This window comes from Orcinus orca, chromosome 17 (assembly GCF_937001465.1).
Source record: "Orcinus orca chromosome 17, mOrcOrc1.1, whole genome shotgun sequence".
NCBI lineage: Eukaryota > Metazoa > Chordata > Mammalia > Artiodactyla > Delphinidae > Orcinus > Orcinus orca.
In genome coordinates, this window is record NC_064575.1 from 52,963,073 (window position 1) to 52,984,698 (window position 21,626).

At 41.7% G+C, this 21,626-nt stretch overlaps 1 protein-coding gene across 6 annotated transcripts in view; it reads right to left on the reverse strand.

Annotated features, from left to right (window-relative positions):
• Positions 1–21,626, reverse strand: part of NCALD (neurocalcin delta) — a 427,559-nt gene that overhangs the window by 180,402 nt on the left and 225,531 nt on the right. For all 6 annotated transcript variants that reach the window (XM_049700164.1, XM_033438174.2, XM_033438175.2 and 3 more), the window contains exon 3: positions 1,417–1,466. The gene's annotated coding sequence lies outside the window, so the exon portion shown is untranslated. The remainder of the gene's footprint in view (positions 1–1,416; positions 1,467–21,626) is intronic.

The following is a 21,626-nucleotide window of genomic DNA, read 5'->3' on the forward strand; positions in this document are numbered from 1 at the left end:
ATTACGAGATTTTGTTTTTGTTTTACCTTTTTTCTTTTAGTACTTTCTGGCACTATAAGATACTCCAGGTTCATTTTGCATATTTCTTGCCCCAGTCCTCAATCAGCCACTTCTCTGGTTCTTTTTATTGGGAAATAATATTGAAACCAGGATTTGAGTGGTAGATATATTTATTGCTACTAGAGCATTATTGCTTCTAGGCTAAACCAGTTTTTCAATCTCTAAATCTGGAACCTCAAAATATCCCTATATGTTTAATATATTTTAATTTATTCAACAAACATTTTATAGAGATCACCACATGCCAGGCATTATTTTAAGCATTTTGTAAATATTCACTCATCTAATTCTTGTAATAACCTCATAACAACAACAACAACAAGAGAGGTAGTTTTAATTAGCCCAATTTGTGGATGGAAAGCCCCGGGCACTGAAAGGTTTGGACCTGTGACAAAAGTCATGAAGCTAGTAAGTGGCAGAGCCAGGACCTGAACCCAAGAATCTGGCTCCAGATTTGGGGCACTAACCAGTGCACCACATTGCCTCACACTAGTGAGGACCTCAAAGAGCATAAAATTGATGAATTAATTAATCCACCCATTCATCCTCCAATAAATTTCTATTATGTGCCCATTAGGTGCTAAACTCTCTGCTAGATGTTAATTGGTGCTTAATGCCATTTGAGATACTTCTTGGACTATGGCCCAATTTAAAATGGAAGAAGCAGCTGTTGTAATATGCCCCTTGAGAGGACTCTGGCAGCTGCCTGGGATGAAGATGGTACATAAAAAACACTCCACTAGGTGGCTGCAGATATACTTTATTATGCTATGGGCAATATTCAAGAGTGATAAGCAGTGCCTTATTCATTTAATTTCTATCCATTATCCTTTTCACAAATTTTAAAGAGAGGGTTTTTTATCTTTCCTGTATATGAAACTCCCATTATTTTTCCATAAATTTATTTATTTATTTATTTATTTTTGGCTGCATTGGGTCTTCGCTGCTACGTGCGGGCTTTCTCTAGTTGTGGTGAGCGGGGGCTACTCTTCGTTGTGGTGTGCAGGCTTCTCATTGTGGTGGCTTGTCTTTGTTGTGGAGCACGGGCTCTAGGCACACGGGCTCAATAGTTGTGGCTTGCGGGCTATAGAGTGCAGGCTCAGCAGTTGTGGCTCATGGGCTTAGTTGCTCCGCGGCATGTGGGATCTTCCCGGACCAGGGCTCGAACCCGTGTGCCCTGCATTGGCAGGCGGATTCTTAACCACTGTGCCACCAGGGAAGCCCCCAAACTCCCATTTATTATACTACTATTCACTGATAAAATATTTGAATGAAACTGTCTCTGGTGAAAACCACTGAACAAAACTGAGATTTCCATTTACAGCGACTGAAAGAAAATTTAAAATGTATACTTACTTTATGACTGTCGCTAGTGGGTGGTTCCAAGGGACCAAAGCTGAGATGATCTAAAAGAAAACAGGCAAAATAAATATGTTGAATGAAAAAATCTTAAAGGATTTTTTAAAGGTCATTTATCCCCACATATTTACTGGCAGAACTCCGCGAGGCATCCCACGACTTGGCCTTAGTTATCAATAACCCCTTTGGGGAAGGGAGTGCAAGTGGGGTAGAGGTAGAGCTCTCCAGAAAGGACTTGCCTAGAAAAGGCATCAGAGGCAGAAATGGGGAGTCTGGCATTGACCTCTTGTTGATATTTATAAACTCCTTGGAAGAGAATACAGATCCAAGGGAAGGGACAGTCAGGAACACGGGTCTTCATTTTGCACTTCAGAACAAGCACCAAATGAGCCTCCTTTTAGATGTACCAAAGTTTAGGTACATTCCAAAAAGAATTAGCAGACACAGTGTCATAATGTAACAATAAGAAATCACGATAAATAGGTCAATAAGTGAGAGTAATGTATTGGTTAGATTCATAGTTCAGAAGAAAGGAATGATCAAAGTTGTTAGCCAGGAGGAGGCTGTATGGGAGGGAGCCTGTGAGGAGTACGGCTCAGTGTGTCTGACTGAGAAGGCTAGGAGGAAGGGGGTGTGGTCTGCTGAATCCCATCGCCAACAGACATGGGGAGGGGGTGGTCTCTCAGATTGTGTTTCTTGCATTTATAACCTCTCTTTGAGAAAAAGTGTATTTTAGAACTCTGGGAACACTAGTTTTTAGACAATCTAATTGGTCTACCTACTACAGTTTCAAAACTATCAACAGGGTCAAAGCCCTCTTGGGAGATCTGTAAAAAAAAAAGAAACAAAATTCCCAACTCATATCATTTAACTCTTAAATATCAGAGTGTTACCTGTATTAGGAATAAATACCAAGAAATGCAGAATTTGGGGGTTTCTAAAAATCCTCCTTTTTATTAAAAAGAATCAATTGGAGTAATTCGAGAAGAAAAGATGTTCCAACTGACATGTTAGAAAAAAATAATATTCCACCAATTTCTGTGTATTTGATGTTGTACTAATCACTGCAAAATGCATCTCAGTCAATAAACCAAGGACTCATATTCCTCCAAGCATTTAACAAGGAACTGAACACAGTTAAAGCAAAACTAGGAACTTTACCAAAGAGTTAAGAGATTTGTCCCTTTGAACATAGTTAGAGGCGATATATTTCAGTGGTAAGGACCCTCAGGCAATACTGAACCTCTGGATGTACCATAAATAATAGTTGTTATGCTATTTTTAGTTCTGGCAATATAAGAGTTCTGATGTAAGACAGATTCTTAATTTTTTCTTACTACACTAATCTGTACATTTTAATAATATAGATATTTAAAAGATATTTTGGCTTAATATAATGTAATCTTTCCAAGCATGACTTTTTTTAACTAAAACAAAAAATCTGTGAAATGGTTTTTGTATATTTTCCTTTATCTCATAGTTACTTTGTTAACATATAAGCGCATTACAATTTGAAAAGTGATATTTTAGGCTTTTCCACTGTTAAGATGTGGGATTAAGTCAAATGAATTCACAGTGTTTTACATTTTAAAATATATATAGTTCACTCTGTTCCAGAGCTTCAGATTTTACTGAAAACAAAACAAAACACAGATGCTGACTTAAAGTGTCAAGGTGAATAAATAAGCAGTTTACCAGAGCTGACCAGACATAGGGCCCCAAAGGCCTTCTTTAGTGTCAGAGTGGACAGGCCATTAAAAACCAAGCCTGTCACTGGCATCCAAGTCAGCTGGGTGAGACCAGGAGAAGAGGACACCACCCAAGAGCTATCAAAGCTCTGCCTGTTCTCTATGCCACTGGACAAGTCTCACTGATTTGCTCACAGAGGCACACTGAAACAGCCTATCTTACCTATTTTTTCCCAGCGATTGATAAGAAAATGATGGAGGTGGGGTGGGAGGGGCAAGGACACATGGGAAAGCAGGTGTAAATAATCCACAGGGTGTATATGCATTGTTTATATAATAGCTGATTTCACTGAAACAGATACAGAAGAGAAATTTTGTAGACTACATGCATATCTTGCTAATTCAAACGATCATGTCAGGGAGACAAGGGGATAAGGTGGAAAGAACACAGGTGTGGAAGTCAGGAATCCTGGGGTCTAACCCCAGTGTGGCCGTTAGTTAGCAGGGGGCTAACTTTGGAGCAGTCACTTAGCATCACTAGATCTCTATACTCCGAGAATGTATGTAATCACTCTAAAATCCCTTTTGACATCCATTTCAAGTTGGTTCTTAACTTTTCCTTTAAGATCTCTATCAGGAAGTTTACTGTTTATGAACAAATGCATACGGCCAGCCAAATCAGCTTTTTCAGAAGGCTGAAGTGAATCCTTTTCTAATGGTGACAGCGTTTAAAATAGTCACCGTATATATTTTGGTTTGCATCCACAAACTTCAAGGTCTATGATAGGAAAGTCTGAAAACATTTGGATAAAAACTGCTTTAAAAGGTTTTAAATGTTATATGAAGATATTGTACAGTTACCAACACCACTTAACCATTATTTCTAACTACCTGGTCAGTCAGCCATTCCATCCATTCATGCTAACAGCGAATGAAATGGTTTCTGATCTTAGTGTTGGTATCTAATTGTTTACCCAAAACATGGCATTTTCACTGAGCAGTGTATCCTGACAAGTACTTATAAATAGAATCAAATGGCTTTTTACATTTCATTTTAATTTGATTTAATAAGTCTAGTAATTTGAATTTCAGCATCTAACCCTAACTTTCCTCTGGAAGTGAAAAAGGCTTAATATTTATTCATTTAGAAAAAAATGTACCGTGCTCCAAAACACAGTTCAACTGGAAACAGATGATGTTCATCCTCTCAGCGGCACTTAGCATAAGCTAAATATATTCACAGCACAGCTGACCATTTATAAACCCAGCTACCATCACAACCAGAGAGCTGTGTCAATGGCAGTCCATTCACTGGTCTGAAGTAAAAAGCCATGAATCCTGCTAGGGTGGAGGCCACGTCTGAACATCGTGCAATCAACACTGGCTCTACTTTACACAAATGTTTAATAAAAATATTTTAAAGCACTTCATTGTCTTGTTTTCTACTTTTAGACTGAGTACTTAAATGAGGATTAATTTAGTACTTTCCACTTCAGGAAACATGGACGTTAAGTATGGAGGCAGCAGATTTAATAGGAATCCAGTTTCCCTCAAAGGACCATTGCTATTGCCCCTGTTTCTCACGGCACAACCTCACTTGGGCTAGGTGCTCTCCTGAGCTTCCTTCAGATGCCATGATTCATTCTGGTGCCATGACTCTGGGGCTCAAGTTGTGAGGAATAGATATTTTTCTCATTTCTTTCTCAGACCTGGTCGTAAATTCAAAAAGCACGTTATGAGAAAATAAAAACAATAATAGCACAAAGAAACCAACCTGATTCCAGAGAAGAGAGATCCACTAAATAGGGGGTTAGAGAAATGTCTTATTCAGCTAACTGGTCAGTCAACAACAGAGAACTGACGAGTGCAGGAATTCCAGGCCACCTGCGATGCCCCTCTTGGGAGAAAGGCTGGCTGGCTCACAAGCAGAAAAATACAGTCATCCAATAGCCACACATAAGGGGTGTGTGTTTATCCATTCATTCAACAAACACTAATTTAGCATCCACAGTGAGGCAGGGGCTAGCCCTAGAAATGAATGACATGACTTCACCCCTAAGGGGCTCACCGGCTAGACAGGGCAAGCCAGCTAGTCACTTATGACAGACAAGTAAGCAAATAAACTAATCAGAATGGGAGCAGTTGAATGACAGACTCATCCAAACATGCATACCTGATCTGAACAGCACCTCCACACACTCCTCACTCCTTCCTTTCCCTGTCTTATGGTCGTTCTCATTAGTGATTTGTCATTAGCCCTGTTGCCACTTGATGTCATCTATTTATTTGTTTCTGTTTGGTTGTCTGCCCCCCCCAACTCAGGTATGTCCTTGATTTCTTGGGTTCACTGAGGTAAACCAGCCCCCAGAAGAGAAACTGACACCTAGTAGTTGCTCAGTAAATATCTGTTTACTAAATGAATGTATGAGTGAATAAACATAGAAGTTACTCAGAAAAAGGAATGACTGTCTAGAAAGATGGGAGGAAATGAAGTTGAGTTCTTATAAAAGGCAATTAAATTTTGACAAAGAGGAAGTTGAGAAGTCAGTTGAGAGAAAGTGGCTTAGCAGGTCTTCAGAAACACCCAGCTATAGGTCTGTGGAGAACAATAGGTAGTTTTGTCTGTCCAGTGTCCTGTCCTCAAGGCTTCGGTGGGGCGGCCAACCCCAGACTTCACTCTTCTTACCATGGGGGAGGGCCCAAACCCGAGCTGGGCCATCTGAACCTCCCTCGTGGGCATTCAGGGGCGACAGGACAAGAGGCTGTGCAGTCAGCAGTGCAGCACCTCACAGGATGGTTTACTCACTCGTTCTTGCTTTGAAGACCCTCAGTTGCCCTGGTTCCTGCAGGCCCCTAAGGCCTCTTCCCTCAGTCAGCTCTTCCCTCAGTTCTATAAGCTATTTTTTTCAGGCTCCAGTCAGTAATTGCCGTTTATTTCTGTTAGTCACATCCAAAGCTCTCTATGACCACAGGATCTGATTAAAGATGAATGTGGTTTACAGGGACTCTCAGGAAAGAATTTTTCTCCAACACTGACCACGTGCAGGTACTGAGCTAAGCTCCCTACAGGAGTTATCCAATTTAATCAACAGAACCATCTCTATGGGTGCCCATTCCCACTTTAAAAATGAGGACTCTGACGTTTACAGACGTTAAGTGTCTGAGCTTAGCTCAGAAGGGCATAGGTGGAGCTGACTGAGGTAGGCAGGGCCCAAAGGGAGTTTGCATTTTATTCTGAGTGCAACTTATTCTCCCATTATTCCCATAAGAAAACACATCAAAGAAAACAAACCTAAAAAAACAAGGAAAATATTTTAACAAGTATTTTCATGTCTATTAATGCCGAAGCAGCTGACAAAGTGCTATACTCTTGCAACGCTGGGCTACAAATTGAATGACGAGCCAGGAACCGACTGGAAAATGATCCTGCAAAAAGCTTCACACGGCAACTGTTCTATGAATCCTTAGCAGATAAGAATTAAGAAATAGACAATCTCTCCAAGATCTTACGAGGTAGACGATGATCCGCATTTTATACAAGGAAAATGAAGCTCAGAGGGGTCCATAGCTAATTAGGTGGAAGAACCAGAACTATGACCAGGCTTGTCTGACATCAAATCTCAGTCATAACCATAATGCCACACTTCCCCCAGATTCAATTTAATAAAATACCATGTTGTTTGATCAACATTACTGAAGAATTATGTAAGCCTCCTGCACCACAGAGATTCTGTAAAAAAAAAAAAAAACTTTAGAATATATACCTTGTTGGATGAAAATTTTTCACATTTTCTGCACTTTGTATACCAAATGCCCATGTTAGTCACATGAATATGACTGATCCCATGTTGCCCTCATGCACTTTGAAATGTAAACACCTGTTTGCTCCGAAAGGAAATGGGCCTATATTACAGACTCAGAACACTGTATTATTATTTTAGTTTTCTGTGTTTGATTTTTTTCCTGTCTCTTTATTCACTTTGGAGACTTTATTTCTTGCAATTTTCAGTCTGACTGCCTCTTGAAACTTTTCCCTGGATAGTAACATGCTATTTGTTACTCACTTGGGATTAAGAAACCTGACCACTTTGTTTGTTAGCATTCTTAGTAAAAGAAGAATAAAGAGAAGCCAAGCAAGGAATATTAAATGCAGAAACAAAGGGCTGTGGAAGATAATGTGGCCTGGGGGCCTGACTTCAAAGGGCAGGCCTGCAGGGTGTCCTCAGAGGAGGGTAGGGAATGAGCTAGAACAGAGAGCAGAGGCCAGACCGTGTAGGACACGGATCATCCAGAAGGTTCTTCTGAGTTGGCAGTTTATAACACAGGGCACACTCTTTTATGGGAACAGCATTTTACATGGTGGTTGGGTTGTCAAACCATTCTTTAAAATCTTATTTAATCTCTTATATACAGGAAACGTTTTCCCCTTGATTCTATGAGAAAGTGAAATAGGAGCGAGAAATCAGAAAGTCAGGTAAATATTGTAACACCATAGGCTCTAAAAGAAAAAGGAGGAGGAGAGGCGAAGGAAGGAGGGAAAGAAGGGAGGGAGGGAGCGAGGGAGGGACGGGTGTTTCCTTGTACGGGGGGTGTAGGAGGGCAGATCCAGGTTTGTGGTGTCTGAGCTTACACAATTAGAAGCCCTTTTTAAATAAGTACAAATTATAAAACAAAATTAAATATAAATGGGGATATTTTTTAGAATAAGAAAAGTATATTATAGAAATTACAAATTTTAATAACTGAAAAATAGCTTAGCATAATAATATATGTTTAGTAATTGACTACCAGATACATGTATATATGGAAGTGACTGTAAAATCGCATAAATATATCTTATTAAGCCCATATAAAATGTGTCCCCAACTCAGCTTCCCCTGACTGATCCCCAAAATGCCTCTGGCTATGCCAACACCCCTCCACGTGAGGGTAAAGGCAATCACAGTGGAAAGAGACAGTGCTCTTAACCCACTGTAGTTAAAGTCTCCTTTGAAAAATCTTACTAAAACACGTGACCAAGGAAGCCCAAGGCTAGGGTGCCTCAAGCATCCGAGCTCAGGGTAGATCCTGTGCCTTTCCCTCCTCCATGTCCGCCCTATTCCCGTCATCAGAGGGCCCTCTTCGTCTCGTGTCACCACAAGAGGAAGCAGAAAAGAGTCCATGCTCCTGCTTTAATCAGTCAGGAGAGCTCGGGTCTCCTGATCCAGACTCATCAAAACGTGCCGCCTCCCACAAGGCACACAAGGGAAGCTGTGCAGCAAGACGATTAGCAACATGGATCCCACTGGAGCTTTACGGAGTCTTGGCTCTACATCTTCTCTCTGAGACAGTCATGAAAATAGCTGCGTCCAAATCCTCCTTCATCAGCACCCGTGTGCATGTGTGGGGCACGGGTGTGTCCCTCTGCAGCCAGGACGTCAAGTGCTCTGGCCATGGCTTCAGCTTTTCCTATTCCAGGGAAGTGGTGACACGGCTGGTCTGGCAGCCTTTATTTGTTTCTACTGCAAAGCTTGTACAACTCCTTTTTTGCAGGTTTTGCCAGTGATTTGGCCTTCTGAACTGGAAGCTCCTTATCAGTGTCATATAATCAGGAGCAGGTTGTGCCCCCCAGCATCAGTGTTTCTGGCATCACTGAGCCTGAAATCAGCCTGGATCATTCCACCAACTTTCTTTATGGGTCTTGGGGTCAGCCGGCCCACGGGAGATTCAGTACTATCTGTATTCCAAGGATCAGTGAACAAGCGAATGTCCACCCCAAGGCGAAAAGGGCATTTACTACCTAGTGGTGATTTGGACCTTACATGAGAACCTGGTCGATGACCTAGAGCATCTCTGTTACCTGAGGTTTGGGTAAGAAGCCAGAACTCCTCCCTTAGAGCTGGGCTGGGCCCTTGTCCACAAGGCTGGCTGGGTCATGCTGCTGGTCCTAAAGCACCCTGTGTGCATCTGAAGTCAGAAACTCTGCCAGAAAAATGGAAAGCGGAGTCGGGGAGCAGAAAGAACTCAGGGCCGGGGACTTGAGTGAAACGTGTATGACTCTATGCCCTGAGCTGTGAAACAGTCACAAACATTATTTGGCAAGAAATACGAACATGCATGACTGTATCTCCTAACAGATGTCTCACATAACAATTAATGATCTTTCTTTTCTTCCTCTTTCTTTCCTTTCTCTTTCTTCTGTTTTTGTTTGGTTGGTTTTTGCTGTCTCTTTTTTCTTTTTAGCACAGCTCCTCTCATTTGTGGGTACAGGCAGGTCCCATGCAGAACATGTCACATACATTATCTCTTTTATTTCACGTAACAGTCCTAAAAAGGAGGAATCATTGCTCTTATTTCACACATGAGGGAACAGAGGCTTTGGGAGGTGACAGCTATATTAATGGGTATGCCAAGCCTGTTCTATTAGGAACACTCAGTATCTTTTTCTTGATAGACAGATGCCATCATAGGCTAGAGTAGAGGTCTTTCCTTTGGCACCCTACGTTACATCCTGCCCGCCACTCTGCTTTCTGCTGCAACTGGAGGACTGGTGGAGGGGGTGCAGACTCCCCTGGGGCTGACAGTGCTCTCCTAGGTATCTTCCAACTTTCTGCCTCCAGTCCTTCCCCAGTGTTGAGGCCCTACAGTCTGCATGTGCAGCCAGGAAGCACAGGGGACAAAAGCTCCAGGATGGTTCTCAGCCAGGGGAGAACGAGACTGGATGGATAAATGCCCAGCTGTCCTCCTTAAGCAACTCCCAGAGACAGTCTAAAGTAAACACATCCCTATTTGCCTACTCAAATGCCTGCCTCAAAATTTGCTTCTGGAGGGGAAATCAAACTAAGACATCTTCCAATGATCCCCTTAATCCCATTTGCCTTGTTAGCAGACCTTCTGCTTCGATGTACATGCATTTTATATGGCTATCAAGCTTCTCAAATGAAGGAATTTCTTTCCACTTTTTTTCATTAACCAGTCATTTCCCTTAACTACACCGCCTTTTAAAGAAAAAGGGATGCAAGAGAAACAAGCATGTTATAAACATCTCCCTCTTCCTCTGCTCGGAGTCCTGAAGCCCAGGCTCAAAGTCCTATTAAGAGGAGAGCTCATCAGAGCTACTGACAACACCTCCTACTTTGTTCAGGTGGGAAGCAGACACCTGAACATACTGTAATAAAACAAAACTTAGGGCTTCCCTGGTGGCACAGTGGTTGAGAATCTGCCTGCCAATACAGGGGACAAGGGTTCGAGCCCTGGTCTGGGAAGATCCCACGTGCCGCGGAGCAACTGGGCCCGTGAGCCACAACTACTGAGACTGCGTGTCTGGAGCCTGTGCTCCACAACAAGAGAGGCCGCGATAGTGAGAGGCCCACTCACCGCGATGAAGAGCGGCCCCCGCTCGCCACAACTAGAGAAAGCCCTCGCACAGAAACGAAGACCCAACACAGCCAAAAATAAATAAATAAATTTTTTAAAAAAAGAGCTAAAAACAAAACTTAAATGATAATCTGACAAGTTAATTAGTTAGAAAATATTATTTTGCTGTCAGATATTTAGGCATAAATCAGAGGCAGTTCATATAAACGACTCTAAGGTTTACTTTTACACAAAAAAGCTATCTAGAATTTTTCCCCTTGGCACTGTTAATTTTCTATTACCTAGAAACAGTATTAATAGCAACACTTTTTCTTCCATCACACACACACACACACACACACACACACACACACACACACACACACACACACACACCCGTTGACCCTCACACCTGCTAAAAATCAATGATTCTGGATCTCCATCCACTAGAAGTGGCGAGACTTTTGCTTGTATCCCCACCCTGACCCCGGACCACTGCTGTAGGCTGAATCATGGCCCCTCAAATATGTCCTAATCCCCAGCACCTGTAGGTGTTATCTTATATGGCAAAAGGGACATTGCCAATATGATTAAACTAAGGATCTTGAGATGGGGAGGTTATCCTGCATCATTCAGATAGGGCCAGTGTAGTTACAAGGGTCCTCATGGGACGGAGGCAGGAGGGTCAGAGTCAAGGGAGAAGGCAGTGAAAGCAGAGGTTGGAGTGACACAGTCAGGAGCCAAGGAATTCCAACAGCCTCTAGAAGCTGAAAACGGCAAGGAAATGGATTCTCCCCTCAGACAGAGCCTCCAGGAGGAACCGGCCCTGCTGACATTTTGACTTTAGCCCACAGAACTGATTTCAGACTTCTGACCTCCGGAACTATGAAAGAATAAATTTGTGTTGCTTTGAGTCTCTAAGTTTGTGGTGCTTTGTTACAGCAGCCATAGGAAACTGATAGAGCCACCTTTTCATTCTGCTACTTCATTTCTATGCTAACCTAACCAGCACCCCTTTGCTCCCCTCCCTAAACCTACACACTACATCCAAATGAGAAATCAGAGAGTAGTTTTCCTCCTCATCAACCCTGAATGACATGTCCTGGGTGTTGGAGACCTCACAGCACTAGGAACCCTGTACCATGAGGACAAGAAACACTTGCATACAAGGGGTAAGATGTACAAAAACAATCAGATTAGGACAGCAGTCAGGGCTACAAAAAAGGATTTAGGAGTCATTGGCATATGGGTGATGGTTGAAGTCAAACCACAGCTATGCCACATAAATATATGATAGCAGCCTTGGTAGAACTAGGAAGTGGATAGGGGGGTTAGTTTGCAAATGATACCCTATCAGAGATCCACAGAAAATTAACAAAAGAAAATGTGATCTGGAGTATAATTTTTACAAATTTTTCTTGAGCTGAAATGCAAATCTCAGATAGCTGATGAAGAAGATTATGTCGCATTTAGAGAAAAGCAAGCCTCACAGGAAGCTCTTGAGTTCTGTTATTAGGCACAAGGATACAAATATAGTTCCTACCCTCAAGGAGATCACAGATAATTTCATTATAATGTAATTTGTGGTATGATAATGGCATCCCCAAGTGTTACAGGTGGGGGAGGGGACAGTTGGTCCAATTTATGGACTGAAGAAAACCCTACTGGAGGAAGGAATAACTAAGAGGAGTTTTGAAGGATGAAAAGAACAGGGAGAGAGGGGGGAACATTCAAGGCAGAAGAAACTGCACAAAATAGTGGAGGTAGTTAAATGAATATGAGTAGATGAGTTTGCCCAGGAAGATAATGCATAATGAAAAAACAAACAAACAAAAAAAACAGGAGCAAGGACAGAGCCCTGGAGAAGAGGAAGGATTAGAGAAGGCAAAGGAAAAGAAGCCCACGAATTAGTCCAAAAAGAAAAAGAGGAGCAGGAGGGAAGTCTGGGGGAAAAAATCGATGAGGGTAGAGAGCTTCAGGTAGGCAGGAGGTGAGGAAATAACTGCTAAAAGGACCAGAGGAAGCCATGAGGGAATTTTCACAGAGCGGATTCACTGGATGATGTGAGTAAACACCGGATTGCAAGGGGCTTTCACGTAAACGGAAGTAACGAAGTAGAAGTCGATGCACCATGTTCCGTCTGCCCTTTCCAGTTTCTCGGTTGAGACAGGAATGAGAACCATGCCTACTCGTCAGCTTTTTAAACTTTGGAGACCAAAATAGGCTTCATAAGCCGGCACTGAAAAGAATAGATACGATTTAAATACACAATGAGAAGATAAGAATCAACTTGGACCATCCTCCTCAGACTAAGGCAAAGCTAAAATAAGTGGAAATATCACCACGAGAACAGTGGGGCAAGCTGGCTGGGGAGAAGAAAAACATTTTAAAAGTATGAGACTACATATTAAAAAAATTATCAAAGAAGTCTCAAATTACAGATCCCAAGAAGAAATAAGGAGATCTGGAAGCAGATGAACTAGAGAAATAAGTGGGAATAAGTTACGAAGTTTAAGACAAAGAAGTAGATTCTACATCAAAGGGGAAAAATAATTAAACAAAATATTATGAAAACTACAAGGTAAAAAAATAAAGGAGGAAAGCTCATCTTAATTGATGAGGTGTCTGGAATGCAGACTAGTTTTAACCAGGCACGCTTTTGTAAATCACACAGAAGCTAAATGCACACAAACCAGTGGTGAGTGTTACTAAGTAGGTTCTTAGTTCTGAAGAATTAAGACACAATGATAAAGCAGAAGACAGAGGAATATTTTAAAAACCCAATTTCGGGCTTCCCTGGTGGCGCAGTGGTTGAGAGTCCGCCTGCCGATGCAGGGGACACGGGTTCATGCCCTGGTCCGGGAGGATCCCACGTGCCGCGGAGCGGCTGGGCCCGTGAGCCATGGCCGCTGAGCCTGCGCGTCCGGAGCCTGTGCTCCGCAACGGGAGAGGCCACAACAGTGAGAGGCCCGCGTACTGCAAAAAAATAAAAAAAACAAAACAAAACAAAAAACCAATTTCTACAGTCACTTTCAAATTTAGCAAAAATTTCCTAAGGACTGACCTAAGGGAACAGAATTACATTTACATAATAGCATAACTTAACAGCAATAAACACAAAATGGGAAATTGAGTTTAAGGAGGATGTTAAAATGTTCTTTTCATGCAACCCCAGTGGCCAGATAAGATGTTGATGGATCTAGTATAAAAGTTAAGAGCTTAAAACCCACAACAGAAAACAAGTGATTAAAATGGTCAAGGAAAATAAAGAACAAGAGGAAAGGAATCATTCGTAGTGTCAAATGCTGTCAACAAGCCCAGTACAATGGACACTGAGAACTAATCATTCCAGTTAGCAGGACAGAGGTCACTGGGGCCCTTAACAAAAGGTTACGGTAGCTTTCTGGTTACACATATCTGGATAATCTTGTGAAGAAAAGATCAAAATTGTACCATCAGGATGGGCAGGCAAAGAGCACGATCCAACTCAGTGTTGTCATTTCTAATCATTTTCTGATAGTAATTTCTTTGCTGAACAAGCAAAGAAATAATGGTTAAATTTGCAAGTGGCAACAGAAACATGCAACAAGTAATTGCATCCTGAAAAAGTCTAAATAATGATAATGACCTACAGTGTATCCTCAAGCCTGAGGCTGAGGTCAGACCTTCACCTTATGCTGAGCACAGGCACATGACCCCACAGATCCCTGGTCATTACCTGTGATCACCAGTGACTGTCTGGCCTTACTGAAGGGCTGGGTCATCTTTGTATTCACTTCTGAAAGTCAAATAATTAAATCTTTTTTAAAATTAATTTTTTATTGAAGTAGAGTTGATTTACAATGTTGTGTTAGTTTCAGACGTGCAGTAAAGTGATTCAGTTATATATGCATATTATATACATTCTTTCAGATTCTTCTTTATTATAACCTTCATTATAGGTTAACAAGATATTGAATATAGTTCCCTGTGCTATATAGTAGGTCTTTGTTGTTTATCTATTTTATATATAGTAATGTATGTCTGTTAATCTCAAACCCCTAATTTATCCCTCCCTCTCTCCCCCTTTCCCCTTTGGTAACCATAAGTTTGTTTTGTATGTCTGTAAGTCTATTTCTGTTTTGTAAATAAGTTCATTTCTATCATATTTTAGATTCCACATATAAGTGATATCATATGATATTTGTCTTTCTCTGACTTACTTCACTTAGTATGATAATCTCTAGGTCCATCCATGTTGCTGCAAATGGCATTATTTCATTCTTTTTTACAGCTGAGTAATATTCTGTTATATATATATATATTTACTGGTATATATATATATAGGTATTATTATATATTGTTATATATTCTTTACCCATTCATCTGTCAACGGACATTTAGGTTGCTTCCATGTCTTTGGTATTGTAAACACTGCTGCTATGAACATTGGGGTGTTAGAGTTTTCTCTGGATATATGCCCAGGAGTGAGATTACAGGATCATATGGTAACTCTATTTTTAGTTTTTTAAGGAACCTCCAGACTGTTCTCCATAGTGGCTGCACCAATTTACATTCCCACCAACAGTGTAGGAGGGTTCCCTTTTCTCCACACCCTCTCCAGCATTTATTCTTTGCAGACTTTTTTTTTGATGATGGCCATTCTGACCAGTGTGCAATAATTAACTCTTGCCCTGTCCTTACTCATTCAAAGGATGGAGTATAACATGCAGGTGATGACATTATATACCTAGTTAAATCTGGTATCTACCAGTGCTTGCATTTGACCAGGATTCCCAAGGAGAGGGAGAAAGCACATTTTCACCACTACACAAGGCAAGCTTTATCTCTGTACCTTGATGCCAGAAGAAAAATTCTTCTGTAATTGCATGCCAGGTCACTGATTGGCTGTTAATAATTGTTCAATGCATTAATGAAGGGATAGGAAAGAGGAGTGCAACCACAGCACAAATTAGTATAAGCAAATGAAGGTCTTTCCCACAATCTTGGTGAAGATGGGTAGCACTTTACTTAATGTTCCACTTTTTCAGTGTTAGAGAAACTTACGGATTCAGATTAATTGAAAGGAAAGCACATCTTAATTGATGAAATGTCTGAAATGGAGACAAGTTTTAAGGGAGGCACGCCTTTGTAAATCACACAGAAGATAACTGTACACAAACCAGTGGCAAATGTTACTAAGTAGGTTGTCTCCCCAACCCTTTCAATGACTTAGATAATAATTATTTTTAATTAATTCTTTCTCTTTATTTGCAAATAGGAGATTCTAAAAGCTTTAAGTAGCTTAACTTTTCTCCTCATCACCGTTCTGGCTGACAGAAAAATTTGCTTAGCAAAGACCCTCTTCTTAGTAAAAAAGAAAAAAAAAAAAATTAACTTCTGCTTAGCCCTGTCTGAACAACTACAAATTCTGATTTAATTAATGATGTTTTGTAATAATTAAATTTAGTATATTTACCAACATATAACCTGGCAGTCTCACTGCATCAACAATCCTGGCAGAGAGAAACTAATATTGTGGAATACCTGCCATTTGTGAGGTAGTTTCCGTTTGATGGTGTCATTTGATCCTCATGACAATTCCATGAAGCACCTACTATTATCCCTATTTTACTGATGCTGAAACTGAGGTTCAGAGACGTGAAATAATGGCCTCATGATCAGACAGCTGGTAAGTGGCAGCGGCCAATATGACCCTAGGTCAGTCTTACTTTTTTTTTTTTTTAACATCTTTATTGGAGTATAATTGCTTTACAATGTTGTGTTAGTTTCTGTTGTATAACAAAGTGAATCAACTATACATATGCATATATCCCCATATCCCCTCCCTCTTGCATCTCCCTCCCACCCTCCCTATCCCACCCCTCTAGGCGGTCACAAAGCACGGAGCTGATCTCCCTGTGCTATGCGGCTGCTTCCCACTAGCTATCTATTTTACATTTGGTAGAGTGTATATATGTCAGTCTTACTTTAAAACCTATGGGTCCGTTCCTCATCACACTGTAAAATAAGATCCAATTCCCTGGGAGCCAATTCAGTGCATAAAAGGAGCTTTTAGGAGAGTGGCAGTCAGCATGCATTTATTGCTATTTTTTCATCACTTAACATTCTTTTCAAGGTTATAGTTGTACTCTTTGAACACTTAATACATATCTTAAGGGCAGCAGGTTTTGTTTCATTTGCAATTTTGAGAGCAGTACCTGGAAGAATATTCTTGACTTGGCATGTTGAGATGAATCTCAAATACTTCTAGAAAATTAATTATTAAGGCAGAGATCCAGGGAAAATTGGTTGCCTTGGGTAGCAACAGGAAGGGATTAGGTTCGATATCAAGGAGTACTTCCTGACAATAAGACAAGATAAGCACTGAGATGAACCAAGGAAATTTAGTGACACTCCTGGATGAAAATATATAACAATCATTAATCCATCATCTGTCAGAGGAAATGTGTATGGAAGCAAAAAGATGATCCGTTTTAAATGACCCCGACATGCCCTTATCAAATGCTGACACTAACAGTTAAAATACAAATTGTTCTGTGTTCTTTTATGGGATGGTCAGTCAGGTGTGGCCATAAGTGGAAACATAGGAGAGGCTCAGGAAAACAAAAGTTTATTATATTCACAGGTCCTAAGAACAGGAAGCACACCAGGCCATGCAGGGCTCCATGGGGAAGCCTCAGGGTAGCTGGGTGGTCAGGAGGCAGAAAGCAGGAGCAAGGGGGATTGGCCAGAGCCTTTACAGGGGTTTCCACGGGAAAGGCAAGGCAGGGGAAAATAAACAGTTTTAAGATTGGTTAGCTTGAATAATTCCTGCAGGTGGGACTTTAGGCTCTATATAGGGGTGGTCTCTGGTTGCGTGGTAGCAGGCCCTGGGATGATTTAGGGGAGGGGAAATACTGGCTTGGTGTGAATTTGCCAGATGCAGGAGATTAAGACTTTGGATTGGTTAGTTTTCATATCAAAGGTATGATCCCACTGACCCTTTGCTATCTCTAAGAACTGGGTAGCCCAGGGAGGGGCAATCTCTCCCCAGTCAGAAAGGTTTTTAAGGTGTGAAAACATCATAATATATAGAAAATTAAAACTTTAGACCAGAGACAAATATACTAAAAAGCACTAGATGTTTGAATCTGGATAGAGCTCCAGCATTTGTTTAACCTGCAATGTGACAGCCTTTGTCTCCCACTGAGCCTGTGCAAACAGCAGTAGGCACAGCTGGTTTGGGTAACTCAAGAGAGCAAACACAGTATAATGAACACGGCTGTTAAGCCAACAGACAGTTCAAACCCAGAATGAGACAAGATCTAGGTTTGAACAAAAGTATTACAATATATTGGACAAAGTTCACAGAACCTAATCTGGCAGCTGCAGGATGGAAAACACAGAAGAAAGCTGAAAGGTCTGTAAGTTAACGGCACATCACAAACAACAGCCAAATCCCCATTGCTACAGAGAACACATTTGGATAGACCCAGAGGCTTCTGAACAGAACCCATCTCCAAAGCTATAAAATATTTTAAGATAAAATATTACAAATGTTATTTACAAATGCTTTTTTAAGAAGAGGGGAAATACCAACTTTTCACCAACAAACAAGGCCAACACATTTAAGAGTTTACCCTTGGAGCTTCAAGATGGCGGAAGAGTAAGAAGCGTAAGAGTAAGACACGTTCCTCCCCACAAATACATCAGAAATACATCTACATGTGGAACAACTCCCACAGAACACCTACTGAATGCTGGTAGAAGACCTCAGACCTCCCAAAAGGCAAGGAACTCCCCCACGTACCTGGGTAGGGCAAAAGAAAAAACAGAGACAAAAGAATAGGGACGGGACCTGCACCAGTGGGAGGGAGCTGTGAAAGAGGAAAGGTTTCCACACACTAGGAAGCCCCTTCGTGGGCGGAGACTGTGGGTGGCGGAGGGAGGAAGCTTCGGAGCCATGGAGGAGAGCGCAGCCACAGGGGTGCGGAGGGCAAAGCGGAGAGATTCCCGCACAGAGGATCGGTGCCGACCGGCACTCACCAGCCCGAGAGGTTTGTCTGCTCACCCGCCGGGGCGGGCGGGTCTGGGAGCTGAGACTCGTGCTTTGGTCGGATTGCAGGGAGGGGACTGGGGTTGGCGGCGTGAACACGGCCTGAAGGGGTTAGTGCTCCACGGCTAGCCGGGAGGAAGTCCGGGACAAGGTCTGGAGCTGACAAAGAGACAAGAGACTTTTTCTTGCCTCTTTGTTTCCTGGTGTGCGAGGAGAGGGGATTAAGAGCGCTGATTAAAGGAGCTCCAGAGACTGGTGCGAGCCGCGGCTAAAAGCGCGGACCCCAGAGATGGGCATGCGACGCTAAGGCTTCTGCTGCCGCCAACAAGAAGCCTGTGCGAGAGCACAGGTCACTATCCACACCCCGCTTCCAGGAGCCTGTGCAGCCCGCCACTGCCAGGGTCCCGGGATCCAGGGACAACTTCCCCAGGAGAACGCACGGCACGCCTCAGGCTGGTGCAATGTCACGCCAGCCTCTGCCACCACAGGCTCGCCCCGCATCCGTACCCCTCCCTCCCCCAGGCCTGAGTGAGCCAGAGCCCCCGAATCAGCTGCTCCTTTAACCCCCGTCCTGTCTGAGCGAAGAACAGAGGCCCTCAGGCCACCTACACACAGAGGTGGGGCCAAATACAAAGCTGAGCCCCGGGAGCTACACGAACAAAGAAGAGAAAGGGAAATCTCGCCCAGCAGCCTCGGGACAGCGGATTAAATCTCCACAATCAACTTGATGTACCCTGCATCTGTGGAATAACTGAAGAGACAACGAATCATCCCAAAGTGAGGAGGTGGACTTTGGGAGCAACGATATATTTTTTCTTTCCCTTTTTCTCTTTCTGTGAGTGTGTATGTGTATACTTCTGTGTGTGATTTTGTCTGTATACCTTTGCTTTTACCAATTGTTTTAGGGTTCTGTCTGTCCGTTTTTTCTTTGATTGTTTTACTTAAAAAAATTTTTTTCTTCATAATTATTTTTTATTTTTATAACTTTATTTTATTTTATTATATCTTCTTCTTTCTTTCTTTTTTTGCTCCCTTTTATTCTTAGCCATGTGGATGACAGTCTCTTGGTGCTCCAGCCAGGCATCAGGGCTGTGCCTCTTAGGTGGGAGAGCCAAGTTCAGGACACTGGTTCACAAGAGACCTCCCAGCTCCACGCAATATCAAACGGCGAAAATCTCCCAGAGATCTCCATCTCAACACCAAGACCCAGCTTCACTCAACGACGAGCAAGCTACAGTGCTGGATATCCTATGCCAAACAACTAGCAAGACAGGAACACAACCCATCCATTAGCAGAGGGGCTGCCTAAAATCATAGTAAGGCCACAGACACCCCAAAACACACCACCAGACGTGGACCTGCCCACCAGAAAGACAAGATCCAGCCTCATCCACAAGAACACAGGCACTAGTCCCCTCCACCAGGAAGCCTACACAACCCACTGAACCAAACTTACCCACTGGGGGCAGACACCAAAAACAACGGGAAGTACGAACCTGCAGCCTGCGAAAAGGAGACCTCAAACACAGTAAGTAAAGCAAAATGAGAAGACAGAGAAACATACAGCAGATGAAGGAGCAAGGCAAAACCCCACCAGACCTAACAAATGAAGAGGAAATAGGCAGTCTACTGAAAAAGATTTCAGAATAATGATAGTAAAGATGATCCAAAATCTTGGAAATAAAATAGAGAAAATGCAAGAAACATTTAACAAGGACCTAGAAGAACTAAAGAGCAAACAAACACTGATGAACAACACACTAAATGAAATTAAAAATTCTCTAGAAGGGATCAATAGCAGAATAACTGAGGCAGAAGAACGGATAAGTGACCTGGAAGATAAAATAGTGGAAATAACTACTGCAGAGCAGAATAAACAAAAAACAATGAAAAGAAGTGAGGACAGTCTCAGAGACCTCTGGGACAACATTAAACACACCAACATTCAAATTATAGGGGTCCCAGAAGAGGAAGAGAAAAAGAAAGGGACTGAGAAAATATTTGAAGAGGTTATAGTTGAAAACTTCCCCAATATGGGAAAGTAAATAGTTAATCAAGCCCAGGAAGCACAGAGAGTCCCATACAGGATTAATCCAAGGAGAAACACGCCAAGACACATATAATCAAACTATCAAAAGTTAAATACAAAGGAAAAATACTAAAAGCAGCAAGGGAAAAATAACACACAAGGGAACACCCATAAGGTTAACAGCTGATCTTTCAGCAAAAATTCTGCAAGCCAGAAGGGACTGGCAGGACATATTTAAAGTGATGAAGGAGAAAAACCTATAACCAAGATTACTCTACCCAGCTAGGATCTCTTTCACATTTGACGGAGAAATTAAAACCTTTACAGACAGGCAAAAGCTAAGAGAATTCAGCACCATCAAACCAGCTTTACAACAAATACTAAAGGAACTTCCCTAGACAGGAAACACAAGAGAAGGAAAAGACCTACAATAACGAACCCAAAACAATTAAGAAAATGGGAATAGGAAAATACATATCGATAATTACCTTAAATGTAAATGGACTAAATGCTCTAACCAAAAGACATAGGTTGGCTGAATGGATACAAGAACAAGATCAGTATATATGCTGTCTACAAGAGACCCACTTCAGACCTAGGGACACATACAGACTGAAAGTGAGGGGATGGAAAAAGATATTCCATGCAAATGGAAACTAAAAGAAAGCTGGAGCAGCAATTCTCATATCACACAAAATAAACTTTAAAATAAAGACTATTACAAGAGACAAAGAAAGACACTACATCAGGATCAAGGGATCAATCCAAGAAGAAGATATAACAATTGTAAATATTTATGCACCCAACATAGAAGCACCTTAATACATAAGGCAAATACTAACAGCCATAAAAGGGGAAATCAACAGCAACACAATCCTAGTAGGGGACTTTAACACCCCACTTTCACCAAAGGACAGATCAACCAAAATGAAAATATATAAGGAAAAATATATAAGGAAAGATAGATCATATCTTGGATCACAAATCAAGCCTTGGCAAATTTAAGAAAATTGAAATCGTATCAAATATCTTTTATGACCACAACGCTATAAGACTAGATATCAATTCCAGGAAAAAATCTGTAAAAAAAACAAACACATGGAGGCTAAACAATACA